Source organism: Anser brachyrhynchus, assembly GCF_964034855.1.
Source record: "Anser brachyrhynchus genome assembly, chromosome: 1".
Lineage (NCBI taxonomy): Eukaryota > Metazoa > Chordata > Aves > Anseriformes > Anatidae > Anser > Anser brachyrhynchus.
Genome location: NC_137694.1, coordinates 69,609,984 through 69,631,441, shown reverse-complemented (window position 1 = coordinate 69,631,441; position 21,458 = coordinate 69,609,984). Strand labels below are relative to the sequence as shown.

The 21,458-nt window shown below is 37.0% G+C and overlaps 1 protein-coding gene and 1 long non-coding RNA gene across 6 annotated transcripts in view; one reads left to right on the top strand and one right to left on the bottom strand.

The window, feature by feature from the left end:
• LOC308187629 overlaps window positions 1–5,879 on the top strand; it is a 31,853-nt gene extending 25,974 nt beyond the window's left edge. The window contains exon 3 of the long non-coding RNA XR_013944827.1: window positions 182–5,879. This is a non-coding gene — a long non-coding RNA (uncharacterized lncRNA). The remainder of the gene's footprint in view (window positions 1–181) is intronic.
• The window catches only part of LOC308187627 (uncharacterized protein), a gene marked incomplete at its 5' end in the record, with an annotated part of 91,496 nt that overhangs the window by 34,024 nt on the left and 36,014 nt on the right, over window positions 1–21,458 (bottom strand). For 2 of the 5 annotated variants that reach the window (XR_013944826.1, XM_080575786.1), the window contains 2 exons: window positions 15,112–15,180; window positions 15,278–21,240. The exons of 1 other annotated variant lie outside the window; for it this stretch is intronic. Of the gene's footprint in view, window positions 1–14,762; window positions 14,834–15,111; window positions 15,181–15,277; window positions 21,241–21,458 lie in introns of all 5 variants that reach the window. 2 more of the 5 variants (XM_080575787.1, XM_080575788.1) reach the window with 2 other exon arrangements.

Sequence of the window (21,458 nt, the reverse complement as noted above, 5' to 3'; positions counted from 1 at the left end):
CTGAAACTTGGTTCATCTCTCCTGATTTTCAGAGATGGCTCACTGAATTTGGCACTCTGGGAAAATAGGACAGGTTCCTGGAAATGAATTTAGAAAGCTCAGCGTCTGTTAACATAAATAATTAATTGAAAAATGACTACATCAACATTTCACAAAGTTGCCTTGAATGCTTTTCTTACAGCAGGTGTGTTCAAGGAAAGTCACAGAATATCTGAACTAAACAGAGGAGGAAGAAAAAAGAAATACTGCAATAGCCTGTGGGAATGTTAGAAAACAAAATGCAGCATCTGCGACAAGTCAACAGCCTACAGTGTTCAGAGCTGAGACCTTATTTTTCTGATTGCTTCAGAGGAGACTGTGAATTTTGGCAACTTCTTTTACTGACTCTCCAAATTAATAGTTTTCCAACACTGCAGTCATATGATATGGGATATGCTTCATAACCTGTCTTTGCTGGAGAGAAACCTGTCCTGTGTGTGCTTAACTCAGGCTGGATGCCTTGGTTTTAAACAGCAGTGAAATCTGAATTTTAAACTAAGTTTACAGTAGAAAATGAACCCTATAGGAGAATCTGAACCTCAGTCCACCTATTTACTTAGTTAAAATCCAAAAAACTTGTTTTATTGCAGTTTTAATCCAGGTTAACTATGCCTTCACTTATCTGTAGGACAAATACAAAGCTGATGTCAAGATAAGTGAATACTCATTGGGTACCACACTATATATGCATGAAATCAAATCAGTACCGTTTTGAACTACATGCTAATAATATCAAGATAAATATAGTCCCTGTAACAGTAACCCTATAACTCAGCCATAACTTCAAGTTTTTCACTTTGCTTTTAATATCTGTGCCTGAGGCCTGTTTTGGCTAATCCATAGATTTGTTTTAGAAAACAAATTAAATCTCAATGGCTGCTTTATTTGGGAATTCTATCTACACCTGGTGTGTGTGTGTGTTGAGTGGGAATGGAGAAGGGAAGAAGTACTAGACACTGATGCCTGTAGATTATAAAATCTGCAGATTATATCACTGATTTATTCACAGCTATCACTAGGGACATTTCCCCAGACTTTTTATAAAAATAGAGCAAAGTCTTCTTACCGGCGTGAAAATCTGTCTCTGTAACCTTCATATTTGTTAATGTCAAATTTACAGAGATCACCACATCTCTGAAAGGGGCCATTTGTAGGGGTGAAGGAAGAAACCAAGTACCAATAAAACTTGCTCTTGCATGATCCACTATGGTTTGGGGAAGATTAAGATTGCATAATACTTTCGATTTATATGATCTTGTTTGAAGTCCAGGAAAACTGTAATGAACTGAAGCCACCAAGACTAAAGTTCCCATGTTGACTGTACACCTCAGGCTGAATTTGTTTGGAAATTCTCAGCCAAAGTTGTTTGGTCATTTCTAAATGCAAAGTCAGGAAAATATCTGCTGTTATTTGACCCACGTCATACCCCTCCCCCCCAGGTTAAAGATTTCAAAAGGATTCAGGTACGAATTTCTCAGGTCATTTTGATATTGTGAAGCATGAATCAAATTTTGAAGCACTGAACTTTTGAACTTTTGGAAGGTGGTGGTCTTATGTTAGAAGACAACATTTCATCTCCGTGAACCAAAGTCCAATTGAAACATGTCACAAGCATTTAAAAAAAATAGATTGCATACATTTAGCAGAATTTTCTTCAATTTTTCAGTGTAAACTCCCCCAGAGATATCAGTACAGAGCATATGGCCAGTATTTCTACCTGCTGGAGGATGGGGATCTAAATGTCCTCTGTGTTCTTTATTCCCCCACATTCCAACCCTGCAAGCAATCTCTGAATGTAACACTGACAAGAGACTTCGGGGCAGAAAAAGAGAGGATTGGAGAAGGACAGACAGCTAGGACAAAGGAGAGAAAAGACAGTGGGGCTGGCTGGGGAAAACTTGTTTTCCATGAGATTGAGTAGACCACTAAGAAAGACTTTCTGGTGTTTCAATAATTCCTCCATTTTGCTTTGGCCTGTCAGAGAGCCAGGGAAGAAGCAGAATATAATTTGCTTCTGAAACACTGAACTGTTTGTGCTGTGGAAACAGTCTCTGCTTACCGAAATGAAATATTGCTGAAATTACTTTTGGTTGGGTAAAAAAAGCAGTTGTTGGGTGCTAAGGAGAAAGATGGAGGGAAGATGTATCAGATTGGATTTGAAAGAAAAAATTCCTGGAGCTCAAGAAAATAGTCATATATTTGGAACATTGTTTCTTGGCTGGGTCTGGTATCAAAATAAATAGTTCTACAAGAAGAAAAGGAAAACTCTTCTTGTGGCAGATGAAAGCTGACTAGAGAACCGGATTTTAAGCCTGCCTCTGTCAAAGGCTGAGTAATCATTAAAAATATATAATTTTAGTAGTAGTCTTTAGTACTGTGCTTTGTTTTTTACAGATGTCAAACTTATGATTCTGCAGAAATCCTAGCTGTAACTCATACTGGAGAGCTAGGAACGGGAGGAAAAATAAAAGATTAGGCTTCTCATATTAGGTATCAAAAATTAGTATGTAGTTTCAACTTAATTCTGTATGGGCTTCATTTTCCTGTGTATAAAAAGGTAATGATATCAACCTCTTACATCACAAGTTCAGGGTGAATATAAAAGAAAGCCTATGCATTGCTCAGACACTTGATAACGGTCACTGCCAAAAAGTAAAAGTAGAAATAAATTCTCTCCTCAGACAGGGCTTTAATGGTGTACAAGAGGCCAAACAATGAAGTTAATACAGGATTACTAGATGAGCAGTATCCATTTTATATATGAAATGGAGGAGAGATCCTGTCAGAAAAGTACTATAGGATCACAGTTAAAAAAGGTCTCATATATGGCAAAGAAGGTGAAATAAAACTGTGTAGACGGGAGTGTAGAGGCAGGGAATTTATTTGTGGATGCTTCATTTTGCAGGCTTCATATAGTGTTGTTATTATTTAATCCTCAATGATTGTTAGTATTTTGAAATCTACAGTGAAAGAATGGGCAATTTCTACACGCACAGATATAGCCTCTTCCACTTGACTTAGTTCTCCTTTTAATTGACAATGCAGAGTCAAAGCTAGGTCATGCCATAATAACAAGTGCAGACTTGCAGAGAATGCATATTCCCAGTTGTATACAACCTACTTGCATCTATTATAGTTCACTCTGAAATGCCTGATTTTAGATTGATACTTTTAACAAGGTCCACAGTCAGCTCCTGCCATTTCAGTAGCTCCTCCCATTTCAGTAACATTTCAGTGTACAAAAATAACGCTCTTAACTTCTGTATCTTTCTTAACAAAAAATGTCAAAGTAATTTGTCTTTTAAATGAGTCTTTCCAACTCTTTTGAAGGTAGTTTTTCAGATGTGAAAGACCCAATGGACTGAAGGATGTTTACACCTTCTCCAAAAGAATGTTGAATTTTGTGACAAATGTCTAAGGAATACTTTAAGGTTTTCTGTGGGAAAAAAAAAAATCTGGAGTACAGAGTGTTCACAGGAATTGCTTTACCTGTGTTGTGAATATATCTACCTCTGGATCTTAAAAAAGCATCTGTTTAACATTTCACAGAAAAGTTAGAGCAAGAAATGAGGCTGGAAGAAAAGGAAATGACTGTGTCTAACTGCAGACAATTGGAAAGACAGAACATAATTAACTAAGAGGGAATTTTCCCTGTAGCCTAGCTCTGTCACACCTAAACTTAAAAAAAAAAATGCAATGAGATACTTATGTTTCCAGAAGCAGACAAGACTTTAGGCTTCTCCTATCACCTTAAACACTGCAACTCTAGCAAGAATGTTTTTTGAGGCACAAATTCATTATGAGCTTTGGTACAGCCTCTGTTACAAATACAAGAAGGAAATAACTTGTATTTTTACTTTGACGGATTTTTCAGATCTAATCCAAGAAAGCAAGTAACAGAACACATTCCCTACTGTTAGAGAAAGCCAGAATTTTAACCAGGTCCTTAAGCAGACTTCAATGAATCTATTTTTCATTGCTCATCTCTCTCTAAACTAGACATGGGGATTGTTTCTGACTTCTCCTGTTTTAAAAGCAAACTTCCACCACCAAAAAATCCTCTGTAAAACAGAAAATTAAGCACAAACTGAAACAGATATATCTGATGATACTCACTTTCTTCTTAAAGTGAAAACAACAACAGCTTTTTTACATTATATCATCTCAAGCAGGTTATTGGAGACTAAACTAAACTAAATATCTGAAGATCCAAAAGACCAAACTGTGTTATTCTTCATAATCCAAAAACACAGAGCTCAAACTGTTCAGCATGAAATCAGCACATATCCACAGAGTCAGGTTTACAGCTGCTGAGCTTACTATGGGTGCTGAGAGCCTGCCTGCTCGTGCAAGACTATTTTGGCATTGGGTAGTTAGTAATTTGATAGTACTTGCATAAGACATAGTTATTTATTCTATCTGCATAATGGAAAGTGACACATCTGTTCAATTTATTCATTCAGGCTCACTTCCTTGCAGCCTTATATATGAATAATGTAGTTTTCAACATTTTTTCTTAACCAAAAAGGAAGAAAGGCAAAATATTGGCCCTGAGTCTCAATAGCAGATCAGAATAGCAGGAGAAGAAACTTGTTTATAAATTTTTCAAATCTCTGGTTTTCAAGTTCTTTCCACCTTTTGGGCACTGAAATACTCAGAGAAGTCTTTCACTCATGTCTGAGTTTAAAAAAAAAAAAGCCAGAATGCTTCACACCTGATGGAAAATTGATTTTTTCTTAGGTTGTTCTTCAGTGCTAAACAAGGTGGGCTGAAATAATAAGTAACTTTTAAAATGATACCTTCTATTCAATCAGAGCTGAATGCAATGGGTTTGAATATCTCTGTATCAAATTAAATGAAGGACCGACCTGTTTCAAAATATATCTTCTATCTTAGGCTAAAGCAAGGTTTCTCAGAGAATGCCTTGAAACGTGGAAGATAAAGACCAACATGAATTTACAAACTGTCTTGTAAGTTAAAATGTTTCTGCATCCTGGGTTTCATAACTGGTTTCAGTTCTGCTAACCTCCTGATTTCAGTAGGATTTTATCACAGAATCATCTAGGTTGGAAGAGACCTCCAAGATCACCTGGTCCAACCTCTGACCTAATACTAACAAGTCCTCTACTAAACCATATCCATATTATTACTCTTCCATATTACGCAAGAGTGCTTCACTGTTTGCCTGTTAATTCTGCAGAAATAGCTTTCCTTTTACCAAAATCCTGAATTCTTTCACCATCCATTAACCTGATCCTAATAACGAAAGAACAGGTAAACAGTAGCTCCAGGTTACCAGCTCCTGAGTAGCAATCATTCCACGTGTCTCAACTTAGTATTTCTATTTACTGCATCTGGGTATTGCCGGAGTACTCCATTAGAAGTATCAGTGCAGGCTTTCATTGAAACTGCCCAGGACACAGGTTGTCACAATGACCTATGTGACAAGAAACCTTCTCTTACCAGTTATTTATTTCAGCTGAGTATTTGTTATTTATTTACACTTCATTGACACCAAAGCTGAAATAGCGTAAATTATTTCCAGTACCATGATAAATAAATAAATAAATCCAGAAAGGGCCTCTACAGCAAGTTTCAAACAGTCCTAATTAGATGTATTGACAAATAGGGTGTGCTTGGATTTTGGTTTTGGTAGAGCTAAGGAAGCTGTTAAGAAATGTAAGTGTACTGTAACTCTCTTAGTGTGATAATCTGTTTCATAAGCAAGGTCAAATATGAGATTTTCTATTTACAGATTTTGTTCTAATTGTATTCTCACACATAAATGTAACTGTGCAGATCCCAAGCATAGTAAGAAATAAAATTATATATATTCATTATGCTGATGATTGATTTTAAGATCTTCAGTCTCTATTTTTTAAGTCTAAATCTTAAATTAAAAAACAAAAATAAAAAAATAGAAAAGTAACCATGATACAGAATTAACTGTGGAGAAGGCCATTTCTGAACTATCTGAAATTAGCTAGTCATCTCAAAAGAATATTGGACTAATCCTCATGATTTCTGTACCTTTATCATACACTAGCATGTCTTCCATATGGAAGGAATCTGGAGAAACAATAAGTAATGTCTTGGAGCTTGGTTTCAAGAAAAAAGTACATTTTGTAGACCAGAGGCAGAAAATATACTATATAGGAAGCAAAACAACATTGCATCAGATGCCTTCAGGGTATTATATCTTGGTAAAGCAATAACTGTATTAACAACTTCACTTCAAGAGACTAATACTTTCTAAGATATAGTTCTTAAAGGGTAATAGACATACTTGCATAAATAAAACTTTCAAGACTGAATTTTTAGCCCCCAAACCTGTTGCCAGATGATTTTTTAGATGCGAGTAGTCCCCTCTTGATCTCATCTGAGCACTCTCAAACTACAGAGGAAAAAGTCCAATGGAGCAATCCACTGAAGTTATTAAAACATACAAGTCTATTCAAGATCAATGCATTGTTTTGCTATCTGGGAAATGTCATGAGTTGACCTTCTGTATAAAATTCTGAGGAGCTTCAATATTACTTTGTTTATTCAATTAATCTAGTAAAGTATAGAAACTATCTTTCATGCAAGAATAATTCCCACTCTATAGTCTCAGATGTTTTCCTGGATGTAATTTAAAAATTGTGTATCCTATTTGATGCCTCTTATTAAATTTGTAACGTATTTAAAATATCAGTGTATACAATCAAGTGTAGAGAGACGTGAAAATGAAGTGAGTCATGCAATGGGAATTAAATCTAGCACTGCCTTGTCACCTATACTTTCAGGGCTATATTTCATTTACAACTTAAGTGAATCTTTACTTCGGTCACAAGCCACCAGCAGCAGAACCAAACTAGAAGACACATTGTACGCTCATTAACTGTGGATTTGGATTGCAGGAATCTTATGATATAAATATTTTAAACAAACATGTTAAGTTCTGCAGTTGATCCATAAACACTCTTTCCTTTTCGAAAAGTGTGGAAATGCACAAAATTAGTACTTTATTTCAGTGATTTTGTAGAAACATAATTAAAACTTGCAAAGTCCTTTATAGAGACATTTAATTTGGCAATAGACTAAAAAAGATTTGAAGAAGCCGTTCTTTCCAAAGCATCTTCACACCAGCACACTTTAGTGAATTTTAAAAGAGGAAAAGCCTTTGCTAAATTCAGGGCTGGGAAAATACAGTGAGCCAAACTTTATGCCTCTGCAAAATAACAGCAACAGCACAAGGCTGATGTCAGTGAAACAGAGCTGAAGTACACAAAGCTAAAGGCATAATTCAGTATCTAAGGAAAAAAGCTAGAATGACGTGGACTTGAAAAGTAAGAACATCTTCCCACTGCATCACAGTGATTTATGTCTACTTTACTTTTCCACCAGTGTCTCTGATTCAATTAAAAGAAATTTCATTTTGTTCCATTTCATTTTTGTTGCATTTAATTTTTTTTTCTTGCACTATGTACACAAAAGATTTATAGAGGCTAGGGCAAAACAAAACCTGTGTACGCCAGAATCTAGATCTCTAGAACAGCCCCAAATAGAAGTTGCATCTAACATTCAGTGTAGGGATGGCAGGGATGTATGTACATTATTAGGTGGTATCACAATGCTGAGTATGGCCCTGCATCAGCTGTGCACACTGTTGGGGTTATTCAGATCCCTTTTGCTGGTATATCGGGAAGAGTGGAGAAGCCACCACTTGACTAGAGCTGTCAGATGAACAGCTCTCTATAAAACAAGTGTTGTCTGTGAAGTTTCAGGTCAGATTCTGAAAAAGCCTCTAGCAGTGTGCATCCATCCTCACTGGCCACACGGGGCTGTCCCTCAGGCTGCTCAGGAGTGAGCTTCTTTTCTGACACTGTTAAGACTGAGATAGTGGATTTTGTGAACTGACCATCTGGCCACTAGAATGACATCATCTACCCCTTTCCCACAGGCAGTCAGGAAGCACGAATTTTGCTCTGGGGAGAAAAGAGGGAAAATAGGGAACTGGGCTGAAAAAACAGCAGGTTTATTAATTTAAACAAACGCTGATGTACACAAGCTGCCCCAAACTCCTCCTCTTTCAGTTTTTCTTACGTATGCTACCTTCATTACAAGTAGTATGAAGTTGCTTGTTAATTAGTGAAAAGAACAATGCTAAATTACTAAAAACACAGAACATTATATACATATATATATATTCATCTTTCCACACTGATGAGAAATAGGTTGAACAAATAATCATCACACCTGTGATCCTTTTAGGAAGAGCCATTTTGATAATACTCAGAAGTGCTTTTATTGACATCCATTTTATAACAACTCTGGATTGCAAAATTCATTTTGTGCAGTTTTGTTCATATTAATTGCATACAATTTTTTTCCAGCATTATGACACTTCTGGATTTGAGTTATGCTGAACCATGTATTCTATCCTGAAATAAAGGGTGTCATAAAGACACAGCAGTGGGTAGGACAGAGAAGTGAGACTTCCAAAATAATTATGTTGATGGTATTTTTTTCTGTTTTCCTTTGTTATTACTGTAACTGTATTCATTAGATCACAGGCTTTTCCTCTTCTCATTCCAAAAACTTCTTCATCTTAATAAGGTCACAAACGTGTTTACAGCCTCAGAATCTATTGTCTTGAGCATGTTTATGTAGATTTGTGACTTTTTTTTTTTTATTAAAGTTTTTACACAACAAACCTGTTATGAAGGGGAAGCAGAGCACAAATAACTGTATTTGCTAAAGTCACACAGCAAGTAGAAGATCTCTTGTTCTGGCAGACTTGATCCCAGGACACATACCATCACTACGAGACTCATGAGTAATTTTAGGAGCTACTATACCACTCCTGAAAGTTGGCACATTTAAGTATCCATTTTACAGGTGGGTATATAGTGGCATATAGTATATACTCATACACTAGTTAATGCTTTTCTTCCCCACCTTATCTCTGGAGTCTTAAAAGCAGATAGGTCTGGTAACAGCACAGCCCCAACTGCTGTGAGGTGCGTATATTGACCCCTGCTCTTTCTCCATCCTGTGCTAGTAGGTGCCACAAACAAAGAAAGCACCAGAAGAGTCAGAAAACACTATCAGCCCTCAAGTTGTCATTTCCACCTATGTATTTCTGCACAGCTTCTGATGACATTTTTTCACTGTTACTAGCTTTCAAAATTTGTTGCAATGTACATGACATTTTTGTCTTAAGGCCTAAACAGCTGGAAAGAAGAGGGCCAAGGTTTCACACTCCCCCTCCCCCCACTTCTCCCCCCCCCCCCTTTCAGAAGGACCCATTACTCCTGATAACAACACAGAAATTTGGAAATAGGGGTGCACCAGAATGACTTGTAAACAGGAAAGAAAAAAAAATATCAAGAAGTCACTATTTGAACAGGAAGGGAGAAGGAGAGTCAGGGTTCAACTTGAGCTTTCTTAACACAGGCGTAACATTTCTTCTGCTGTTCAGAAGAGACACAGCTGCTCTTGCTGTGAGTAAACCTTTGCAGAGAAAGATGCTGTTTTCAGGTGGATGAACTACTGGAAATTAGAGAAGTGAAGATACACAAATTCAATATATATATGTATGCATCACAAAAAAAAAATAAGGTTAGGTCTGAATATTTGAACAATTTAGGAAACTTTCAGATAGCTTCTGCCTAGGAGTTCAGACAGGCAAATTTATACATTTCATTAGATTACTAATAAATTCACATACATGTAAGTGAAAACTACAGAAGCATTAGAAACTGTGATTGCTGTAAAAAGAATCTGCAATTTTTCTTTGACTGTAATATATTTTCATTTTTCACCCAGATGTAATTATTTCAACAGCTTCTGGATTAGAGGAGCAACAAATTCATTTCTGAAGGTTACGTTCCACGTCCTCAGAAAACACGGGATGTATACTTCTGCTATTCCACATACCAAGAGGATGCATTCAGAGCTAGATGATAATGGAGGAGCCATGTAGGAAACCAAACAAACAAACAAACAAAACACTTAACCTGGGGAATCTGAAGGTCAAAGGAGAATAATCCAAGAAATTCTCTTGGGCCAATTGCTTTGTTGGTGTAAGAAAGTGAAAGCATGTCCACTGATTACAGCAGAACTGCAACAAGTTACTCTGGGAAAAAAAAAAAAATCCTATCCAAAACAACCCACTAATAAATAAATACAGTTAGCATGCTGGCTTCTGAGAACAGCTGCTGAAACAGAAAGCTCTGTGCCCTTTCTCATGTCCTGAACAGACAAAAATATACATCTCTGTTCTACACTACTGCTACCCACGTGTCAATGTGAAAAAAAGGAAGGGGTGTGGGAAGTGGAAAAAGTAGATTATAAAGTCTGGGGCATTTATATATGTACATGTTCATCTATAATAATTTTGTTGCTTTGTACTAGGTGTCATAATGCCCTCATGGTCTGTGCTCAACAGAACCTGAAAGACACTGGAGATTGTATGATGGCAGCAAAGGCAGGCAGCATTGATTACAAACTAAGTGCAAATGAAAATCAGTTTACTCCATTTCTTTCCAAAAGACTTGAACTAGAAATCCTCACTCAAGGACAGAGACATTCTTTCTGTTTCTACACTGCACGTAGTTCAAGGGAGACTGGGGAAACAGCATCTCATCCACTTTTAACTTCCAGACTGAGCCCCACATGTTAAGCTTGGCTCCTACAATGACTGCAAAGGCAGCATGACAGGTCCTTGGCCTTCACTGACAGCACAAGATGGCATGAGGGCTGTGTTACCTGAGGCCTCGAGCTCTGGCAGCAGATTTCAAGGCTTCTCTGCCGTGCCACAGGCCCTACTGGGAAGTGCACTGAGGTCAGCCTCAGGCCTTCTTCTCACCACCAATCTCTACGGAAAGCCACTTATTTTATTTCTGTCTCTTAATAAACAGAACTTTCATGTTAAAAAGTTGTTCACGTGCCCCCATAGTTGTGTATCCCTTCAGGCAAATCTTTTTCTTCCAAGTTCAGAAGAATGCACTCTGGAAAATTAGCAACACGACTAGTGTTGCCCGATGACCTTCCATTTGTCCTAGCTAGATCACAAAGATGTTCTGTTGATTTAAACATTAAAATCTCAGGGTCATGACCTTCTTCCCTGTCCTAAAACAAATTTTCAGAAACCAGACTCATGCATGAATCTTTTGTGGTAAGGCAAAAAGTTGTTCAGAAGGCTCCTACCAACGGCTCCATTCACTTAAAACAGTGAATCTATCTTGAGGAAAGCTCTCTTTAGTTACTAGTAAAAGATTAAACTGGAAAGGAAGGGAGCCACAGGAAGGAGCTGTGACTTCTGGCTGTGGCTCTATAATGAAAACTCAGACTCCTCAAAAACACACAGGCCCCTGCAGAAGAGCACATCTATTTTCTCCTGAGAACTTTGTAAACTTTGGTCAAAATTAAAAAAAGGAACAAGCTTGTCAAAGTAAACCAGGGGAAAAAAAAAAAAAGATCCTTCTTATACTGTGTTATGTATTGAGGGGTACTAAACTAATATTCAACAGACAGGAATATTACAACCTTGGTTGTCTTGGAACACAATAGCGGAGAGCTAAGCAATTTTTTCTTGAACCAGTTGCTTCAACTGCTGATATTAATTACCTCTGGCTCACAGCAGCTTCTTCCTTGTGCTGAAGGATGTATAAACATAGTTTCTTGTATGACTTGAAAGACTCCAGGCCACCTGAAGTTTAAAGAGATCTTCTGGGGTGTGTTGAACATTCTTCCCATTAGATCAACGGCCATTTACACCCTATACTTCCCTGGTGCACAGGGGCCATTCATTCATCCTTGAAACACAGGCCATGAACCTGGTAGACTAGGTGTATTTCATTGTAAAAGGCTGTACAGCCAAAAGATGATTTTCAAATACGTAGAGCTAAAGTGCATAAATTCATATTTCTCTCCTTAAGGAAAGGACCCATTTAACAAAGTTCAGCAAATTTAGAGAAAACTAATTATACTCCTGTTACTGATAGCACTGGATATTTTGGACTAAGAAAGTTTACAGAGTTGAACATAAAAAGTACCAAGCAGGTGTTTTTTATTAAGATTGCTGATGTCATGTGTTACTTGGAAGCTGCACAAAGCATGCAGGGAACATTGTGAAATGAAGTTAACGAGAGGGTCATACACTCTGTAGCTTCTGTAAGCTGAGCTTGCAACATGCCATAGAGGTTTCTTGCTTTCCTCCCAAGTCTCTCCTCCACAGTTTCCCATCAGTCCAAATCAGATTTTTTACAAAGCCTCCTTTTTCCCTCCCAAAGATTCTCTGCCTTCCACATTGCTGTCTCTTCTGCTGCCCCAGCAAAGATGCAGAATTTCTCCCCATTCCCTTGCACTGTCCAATTTCAGCAGTGAGTCCCCCCAGGGCAGCACAGCTCCTCCTCATCACCAGCACAGCATCCTTCAAGTGCATCTTATAGAGACTTCCCACATTTCAGACCACCAACATGCTCTGCACCTTACAGCCTCCTTACATGAATCTCCCCCCATATTTCTTTCTTCCTGAAAGCTGAACCTCCACATTTCTCTGGTCCACAAGGGCCAGAGAAACTACCTTTTGTGATACCCATTTTTTTTCTATAACACTTCTCTCTTACCTTGGCTCTGCACACTCATATTCACTCTTTCATTCCCTGCTGGCATTTGAACTGTTTTCTCTCTCTTTACTAGGAAGGATATTCTAACATTCCCCAAACTACTGTTCCATACTTCCTAGCATCTCCCATTTTCTCCTCCATCTCCCACCATCTATACTTTTCCAGGAGGCAGTTAATTGGAATAACAACACTTTAAACTATTACGAGAAGCAGTCAGCATTTCTCCTTTGTTATAGTGGGGCCATTAATCAGGTCTTTGATTTAATGAGACAAATTACAGCTGTACTTGAGAGAGAACAGAAGCTCCACGTGTCTCCTATTTTCTCTTAGCACTTTTCTGTGAAATCAATAAGGTTCTGGCTATCAAAGCTTGCAGCTTTCCCTAAAGTTTTGCAAGCAATCAGATGTGATGTTTGGAAGTTACTCTTTTACAGACATACAGAGAAATGCCACTGGCTTGAGTCTGCAGCCTCTTGAGCTAAGTCAAAAGCCAGAATAGAGGCCCTCCTGAAATAATTCCACTCCATCTGAAAATTAAAATAGGACCCTACTCAGTTCCAAAATGCAGACAGGGAGGTTTCTGAAAGTGCACTTATATAATACTTAAAGAAAAAATATTGGCCTCCATCCCATGATCAAAATTGACAGTTAAGCACCATTGACTTTTTGCATGCAACTGATTTCATGGATCCAGTTGTAGGTCTTCATATTTAATGGGCTTTATATTTATGGTTCTGTGCAAGTCAGAGCTAAATGCAGTCATAAACAAAGCCTGGGGGTAAGAGTTCCATTTAGGACTCTTTACCATCCCCTTTCCTAGGCGGAAGCCAACACAAAGCTTTAAATCAGACAATTCTCAACTCAGAAGTTCTGGGGTTTCCATCACAGATCATATCTGTTTGCTTATTTTAATTATCAGCAAATGTTTTTTACCATTATTTTTTCTATATAATTTCATTTTACATTATGGCCTCATTTAGAATTATAGTTTGAATGAGCAAACAAAGAAAAAAACTAGCTGGAGCCGTGCACTTCAAAGATACTGTTCCACACTGTTTTCTACACTCTGAGTTTTCTAAAGTGAAGACTGTCTGTCAAAAGTGACAAGTTTTGTTCTTTGAAAAGTAATGACAATTCATGGGATGCTGCATCCTGTACTGCTGGACTCACAGATACCTATACGTACACTTTCTGATGGCTATATTGACTATGCTCCATAATAATGAAGAAATGCCTGCATAGTTGAGTGTTAAGCATAGTTCCCGTTTTCAAGCTCTGATCCAAGAAGCATTTTAAAGCATAATTTCATTTGTGCACTTTCATTCCCATTACCATACCAGTTCTTCAGGTTCAGGTGATGACAAACACACATTTATTCTGTGCTCTGGGCATATTTGATATGCCCTTAAACCCATAGCAACTAATAACCCCCATAAATATTGCTGACAATATCTTAAGTAAAACAAACAAACAAACAAACACGAGATCAGAAGAAATTTTCCAATGTTCACAGACGCTCATAGGTTCCCTTAAATCAAAGAAATTCCAGCTTTAACGTTTCTATCCTAAACTAGTATGCAGAAGCATAGTCAATTATGAAATTACATAGGAGCTCTCAGAACAAGACTGAAAAATCTCAGAGTCCACTGAAAATTTCAGAGTTAGCAAACTGAATGACTTAATACTTCAGCTAATAACCAGCTATCAGCTTCCAAATATAATTAAAGACATCATCTCAAGCAAAAAGGCCTAGAACAGTCAGATTATCAGATGGCAGAGACATGATTGGGGGTCAAGGGGGGTAAGTAATCTGGCAGTCAAATGTGAAGACCAGTTACCGACTACAGTCAAGTTCAAATAAAAGAAAGCTATCCTGACCACTGTTCAATTGATATCACCCAAAGATTGCTTCAAACCTGGTCGTATTCCCAAGCTACAGAAATATGCATGAAAACGTTTCTGGTCACAGAGGAAAAAAATTCAATTTTTCCCTAATTTTCAGACTACCAAGAATAGGCAGATATTCCCCAAGAGACTAGGGTGGAACCATCTGAGAAAGAGAGCAAATGATAAATTCACCCATATGTGAAAGATATCTCAACTACGTACTTTTCATTAGCATTCTTATCAGCCTTAAAGCCATTCCAGCAAATAATGTAATGGAAGACAAAATGAACCCTCTGCAAAAGACGGGAATAATGCACACATCAGGAATAAGATTTAAAAAACAAACAAACAAAACAAAACAACAACAAAAAAACTTTTGAACACTGTTCTCTAGAATCAGCCTTACACTTCACATAGCACAACAACACTTCAAGTTTACTGTTTTTTGATTTTTGTTTTGTTTTTTTTGTAGTCCTGAAAAAGAATTTATTGTCCTCTTGAGGTAAGACAAACAATAGCTTTAATAGTACCATCAGGATTTTAAGAGCACATATTAAAAGATCAAACTCACCATCTGTGTGGCACCTGGACTGCTATCCAGACTTTCTGAGCCAAGAAGTGCAAGTAACTCAACTGAAACCTGCTCACAGGTTTAAACAGTAAGGAAATATCAACATAAAACAGCACCTGACTTTCCTGTCAACATTCCACAACCATTTCACGAGCAACATCTGTACCTGCGTTTCCTGAAAAGTTGAGTTTCCCAAGAGGAGGAAGAAGCAATGGCCACTGATCAGTATAAGAAGTTTCTCCTTTTCTGCTGATATCAGATGGTGAGCACCTGTGGAGCCAGAGCTTCAAGCAAAAGGGCTCATAATTTAGCCAAAGCCATCATCGTCCATCTCGTACTAAGCACTGATGACTGGTCAAACTTAACTTAAAAAAAAAAAAATCCATATGTCTTCTGGCATCTTCCTAGAATGAATAAGACATTAAAGAATTGGAGGGGAGGGGAGCAAAAGAGAAAGCAAAACCCCTTCTCCCCAGAAAACACAAACAATCACACATGCATGTATTTCACTTTTCTCTCTTGTAATAGATTTAAGTCCTTTCCATATGACACCTCTCAGCCCAAACAGCTGGAACAATCAGCTGACCTGGTTTTCTTCATCTTTCTCAATTAACCGCTGAAGTTACATTAGCATAAAAAATGAGCTGCTAGTTAGACTTGTGAAAGTCAATGCAATAGGATGAGAGATGCCAACACCTAAAACTATTTTACAGAGTTGACAATTGTTTGTTGTTGTCTGAAATTGCTTGCCTTACAATACTTCTCTTTGAAGATGTTTTAGCTAGCTTTTAGGCAGCACAGCTTACTTAACTGTCTTTGTGTTTTATCTTTTGTATGCACGTTTTATCTTTCATATATTTATATTCTGATAAACGCTACACAGACATTATAAATTACTCTCATGATACATCTTGCAAGTGGGCTTTAGCCACCTGTTCTGCTGAAAACTGTGAGACAGTCACTAGAAGATGAGTTAGCATTTCCAGCAGGCTCCTATTTTGGCTTCACAAATATAACTAAGACGTTCCTTATGACACAGGCATATTCATTTCTGTTTACCTCATGGTTGAAGATCTCATTTAATATTAACCCTTATTTTGGTCCTACTAGTTAGAACTAGAGAACAAGTACTGTCTTTTTTGTTTATTTCCTCAGAGCTAGCTGTTCTCACTGGAATTAAGCTTAGTCAGCCAAGACTTGTAGTTTATAGTCAAAATAAGTTTAGATTCACACCTATCATACAAAAAAAAAAAAAAGCAGTACATCATCTAACCACCCTCCCATTTTATCAATAGTTTCCAGCAGGTTATCAGACAGATGTGTTCTTGGATTTGTCACCTATGAAGTCAGTTGCAATTCATAAAAGCCATCATTCTTGTGCTTACATGAACTGTACCCACTGTCTATGCTACCTAAGACGTGTTACTGGACCTCTCATTTACCAGAGACAGAATTACTTTTTGAGATGATTACCATTTCAGGAACCAAACAGGTTTAGGGAATAACTCCTTAATAAAAAAATGTTGCATCCTCAAAACAAATCTTCTGCAGTGAAAGCCATTTTAAAACAAACAACTTTACAGGAAAACCAAAAGAAAACATCTTTACTTATTTTTAACCAAAAATGAACACTGTTGTTTTATTCAATTGACCTGAAATGTTTTCTGGTACAGCACAACACCTTCAAAAGTCGGCATTTGTATTTAGCTACCTTCTACCATGGTACTGAGAGCTGACATCCACCAGAATTCAGTCTAGATGCAGGGACCAAGCTGCAAGGTGCATTAACCAGACTCATGGCAGGGAGTATATCTTGAGAGATAAAGCCCAGCCAACAATGATAAATCCCCACTGGTATTTTATTTACTCTCCCTCTGTTCATATGGGCCTGCTAAATTGTTAGGACGATTGACTGAGTTTCCTCCATACTTTGCTTCTGTCTTATAGGAAAAGCAAAACAAAAAGATGTATTTTTATTATGTAAATTTTATTGTGGCATCTTTATTATTGGAAGAGATAGGAAGATATTATCTATAAACAAAAGATGCTTAGATATTGTGGGGGTTATTTCAGGAAGTATTTCTTCTCCCCAGACTTCATTTGAATAACTTGAAAATACTGGTTATATCATGCAACTAAATTAATTATATGTTAATAAGTGTATGAGGTTCTTGAAAACTAGTTTCTACTGAGATAAACACATTTTAATAAGTGTGCTAATGTGCTGTTTTAAATTTTCCTAAACAAGTGTTCAAAAATCCATAGTTCTTAATAAATGCCGTATAAAAAATGTCTGTCCTTAAACAGAAACAATTCAGTTTGTCAGTAACATCATTTCTATTTCTCAAAATTTTGCCATGAACACAGAAATAATAAAGCATGGCAGCAGAAAACAACACAAAGGAGGAGTCCAGTTTATTAAGACTAGCAGGTTCTCTACTTAGAAACTAATCTCCTCTCAAACTGAGCTGAAGCATTAAAAAGTCACTTTTAATATTTCACGTTTCTTCTGGGAGTACCAGTTTGTGTCCTTTGCCTTAGAAATCTGCTTTTATGTTTTCCAAAGCTGTGTGGAAAACAAAACAAAACAAATATATATATATATATATATGTTCTTATTCATTAATGTCCTGCTCAACAATTAGCTACTTTTCCCTTTGACATCAGGATGCTTGTGTCTTGAGTTTGTACCAGCAATCCCAGATGAAATTAGCAGGCCTTCCTTATTCTCAATTATTTTACTACGAAAATGTCTTTGTTTCGTTTGGATTTCTTGATATGCACAAGGCTCATAAAAGTGGCAGTGCATATCAGAATTATTGTATATGCTATTTCATGACACTGTTGCCACCTCACTTTCAATAAGCTGTTTAGCTTAACATTCTGTCCTGTAGATGATAACTACAATACACAATGCATACAAAATCAACCTGGCTGGTAGTTATAAGAGACTCATTGTATTACTCTACTTCTGGCTACTTCCTCAGATACTTCAAGCAGCCTTTTGTAAAAAGTCACACAACTTAAAGAGCTTTTTGTCATGTTTCAGTGAGCCTGATGCACTTAGCATAATTCTGCCACTGCAGAACTATTGGGGTGCATCCTATAACTTTCTTTCTTGTCTCAACTTTAAACAATGCCCTTTCCCATTCTCTGTCCCACAGCCTTGGTTTTCACATCTTTTCACATCCCTATTTTCTTATCAGTATGCCTAATAACTCTACAAAATGGATTCTAAATTAAATAATCACGCTTCATTCCATAAAACAAACAAAAGAATAGAGAAACTCATCCCATTGTGCAACCCTACTCTCCATTTTTCTTTGGGTTAGGTTAGTACCTTTCAATTGAGTTTAGAAGGAAAACCTCCAGGTACAAACAACTCATTTGAATCCAGCACTTACACACACACAAAAAAAAAAACCTCTTTCTAAAACTTGTACCACTAGTCTTTTCCTGCTCTTTTGAGGCCAGAGTGCAGTTCAAAGTTCTGTTTCAGACCAAAATCTGGGAAACAGGACCCTACATTTCTCCTTAAAGACACACGCTGTTCCATTCCCGAGAGGGCTTGGATATTTGGATTCACTTTTAAAAGAAACTGTTTACACTGTTAACAGCAAACAAACAACTCTCAGCGGTACCATTTTTTATTATAAGGCTCTTGGTAAGTTCACTACCACTCAAAGCTGTTTTTGATAGTACAAGGATTATCCTGCTAAAGTAGTTTGCAGGGGGAAAACAAGCTAGCAAGCAAAAACCAACCCACCAATCAACAAAAAAAACCCCACCCCACAACCTTACCAAATAACCCTGCTACAAAACTAGTCAGAGAGTCCTGTCACCCTCCTGTAGATCTAGCACATGTGTATGCTGATGTGCTAGCTATTCCTGACCAAGTTTTGGAAATCAAAGAAAAGCAAACATTCAAACTGCCTGGATACGATATCTGTTCAGTACTGGTATCAGTGCCATGCAGCACAGTCCAAAGTTGACGCTTTGGGAGGAAGATTAGTATAGTCCCAATAAGTTAGGTTTTCATGTTAAATCATTCTAAGCAAGAAAAAAAAATAAAAATAATATATATATATATATATATATAAAAATTAACATTTGTTTTCTTTTGGAGTGCTCTGGAAGGCAGGGCTTTCCTTCTAATAGGTTCAGGCTTTAGAAACAGGAAACTAAACTGTATTCTGAAGTCCTGAAACAAATAGATCTTTCAGCACAAGAGGAATCTGTATGGTTCTAAACAGCCCATCTTGCACAACATCTCAGTTCACTGTAGTTAGTATTGTCCAATGCATTGTATACCTTCAATATCTTTGCTGCTGCTAAAGCTGTAAAGATACTACCATATTTTGCTCAGTTTAATACTTTATGGAGTGAGTTCTTTAAGAATCTGGGTACCAGTGTAGTACAATACCTACTACTGTAATCCTCACTGGATTTCATTTTCAGTGTATCTTCTTGTATACACAGCCAGAGTTTTTGATATATTGCCTTTGTAAGACGTCCTCATTCAGCAGCTTGGTTCTGAACCTGAATTCTTTGCTGAGATTTTGGACTCCAAAGATCTTTCATATTTCAGATTATTCCTAGATTTGCAGAATTTGGGTTTGCTTGTTTGTTTTAACAATAACATACAAAACAGTGCCAGCTGAGGCTCTCACAAAAGTACAGAGATTTCCAAGAGCATCTTGTGGAGCAGCTCAGCCTGCCCATAACCTCTGCAGGTCTGCAACTGAGCTAAGGCTTGTGCTGTGGAGTAGACATTTGAATTCCCAAAGGTAGTAATTAATCACACTAACAGACTATAGGTCTTAACTCTGCATGGTGTTTCAGACATATTATATCAGTCTGTTACAATTTAATTTTAACAGATGCCTTGTAGCTTTATGGTATCAGTAGTCCAAAGCATGTAAGAGAACAAAGTGGCTAAGGATTAAACTTTAACAGACATGAATTGAACTGCAGTGCCCTGTGTTTAATTACTTTGGTAACAAGTCCAGTGTAAAAAGCCCACAGGCAGAGTTGGTTTTACTCCATGAGATTTGAAATAAGAAAAAAACAGAGAGAACTTACTATAATAATGCCATTCATAAAAAGAACAAACTTATAAGAACTCTTACCCTCTACCCCCAAACCAGATGCATTTTTCTGTGAAACATTATCATCTCAAAATAGTATTAATTTAACAAAATAATTCAATAAACTATAGCCAAATCTCTCAGTGGCAATATTACTAGAGACAGTATATCACAAAGTTTCTCACAAACTCTGATACCTTCAGATACCTGGCTTCCTTCCCTCTGTATAGGTGATCATCTCATTTTCTTGATCATTAACTGGTTATTCCCCAACCCTGTAAACTAAGTTGAAAGTAGATTAAGATATAATATTCTACACTTCACACTACACTATGCTGCACTGCCACAAAGCTGAGCTGGAAGCCTTCCATTTGGAGAGAAATTACTCACCTGGTATACAAATGAGAACATCCATCTGTTCCACACCATTCTGATGTTGCTATTTATCAGCATCTTGAGATGGTAACAAAGTGCTTTGATCTCATATTTACTTGTTCCAATCACCATGAAAAAATACTTGGTCAGCTATATCATTTTAAAAATCTGAAATCTAAATATCTCAAGTGACAGCATGGATGAAATGTGTGCCTGAGAATTTGAAGTCCTGGAACGTACTCAGCTGTAATTACTATCATCATTAGAGAAAACCTTTGTTAAAGCTGGAGTATTTCACTGGCAGTAATTCACCTAGTTGTTTTTATCTCTAAGCCATAATGAATACAGGAAGCATTTGTTTTTAATAATTCTCTGTAATGTAAGGATATAAACATCTTGATTTTCAAAATCAGTTTTCTATAAGTACATTCACTTAAAATCAAAACAACAAAAAGACATACGTTACACAAAAATGTGTAACTACATACATTACACGTTACATACGTTACACAAAAATGTGTAAACTTCTTTCCATGAATAAACTGAAGGAACACTGTGCCTTATAGTTGTCAGATGGTAGGAAAGATACACAAATCATGCAATACAAAAAGTTAAATCACCACATGCTGTCAGTTTTCACAAAAGCCTGATTCAGTGATCTCCATGACTGAAATGAGAAAAAAGAAACATAAGTAAAATGCAGAAAAATCTTCTGTGAAACAAACATCTTAGATCATTCTGTGAAATAATGTTCTTCCTTGGAAAACAACTATGCAGGGATTCATTTTTTAAATTAATTATAAAACCAGGAGGCTAACAAAAAGATAATATTCTGTATTCCACTGGGGATTATTGCTGCCACAAGTGGGTTATAACCATGTCATG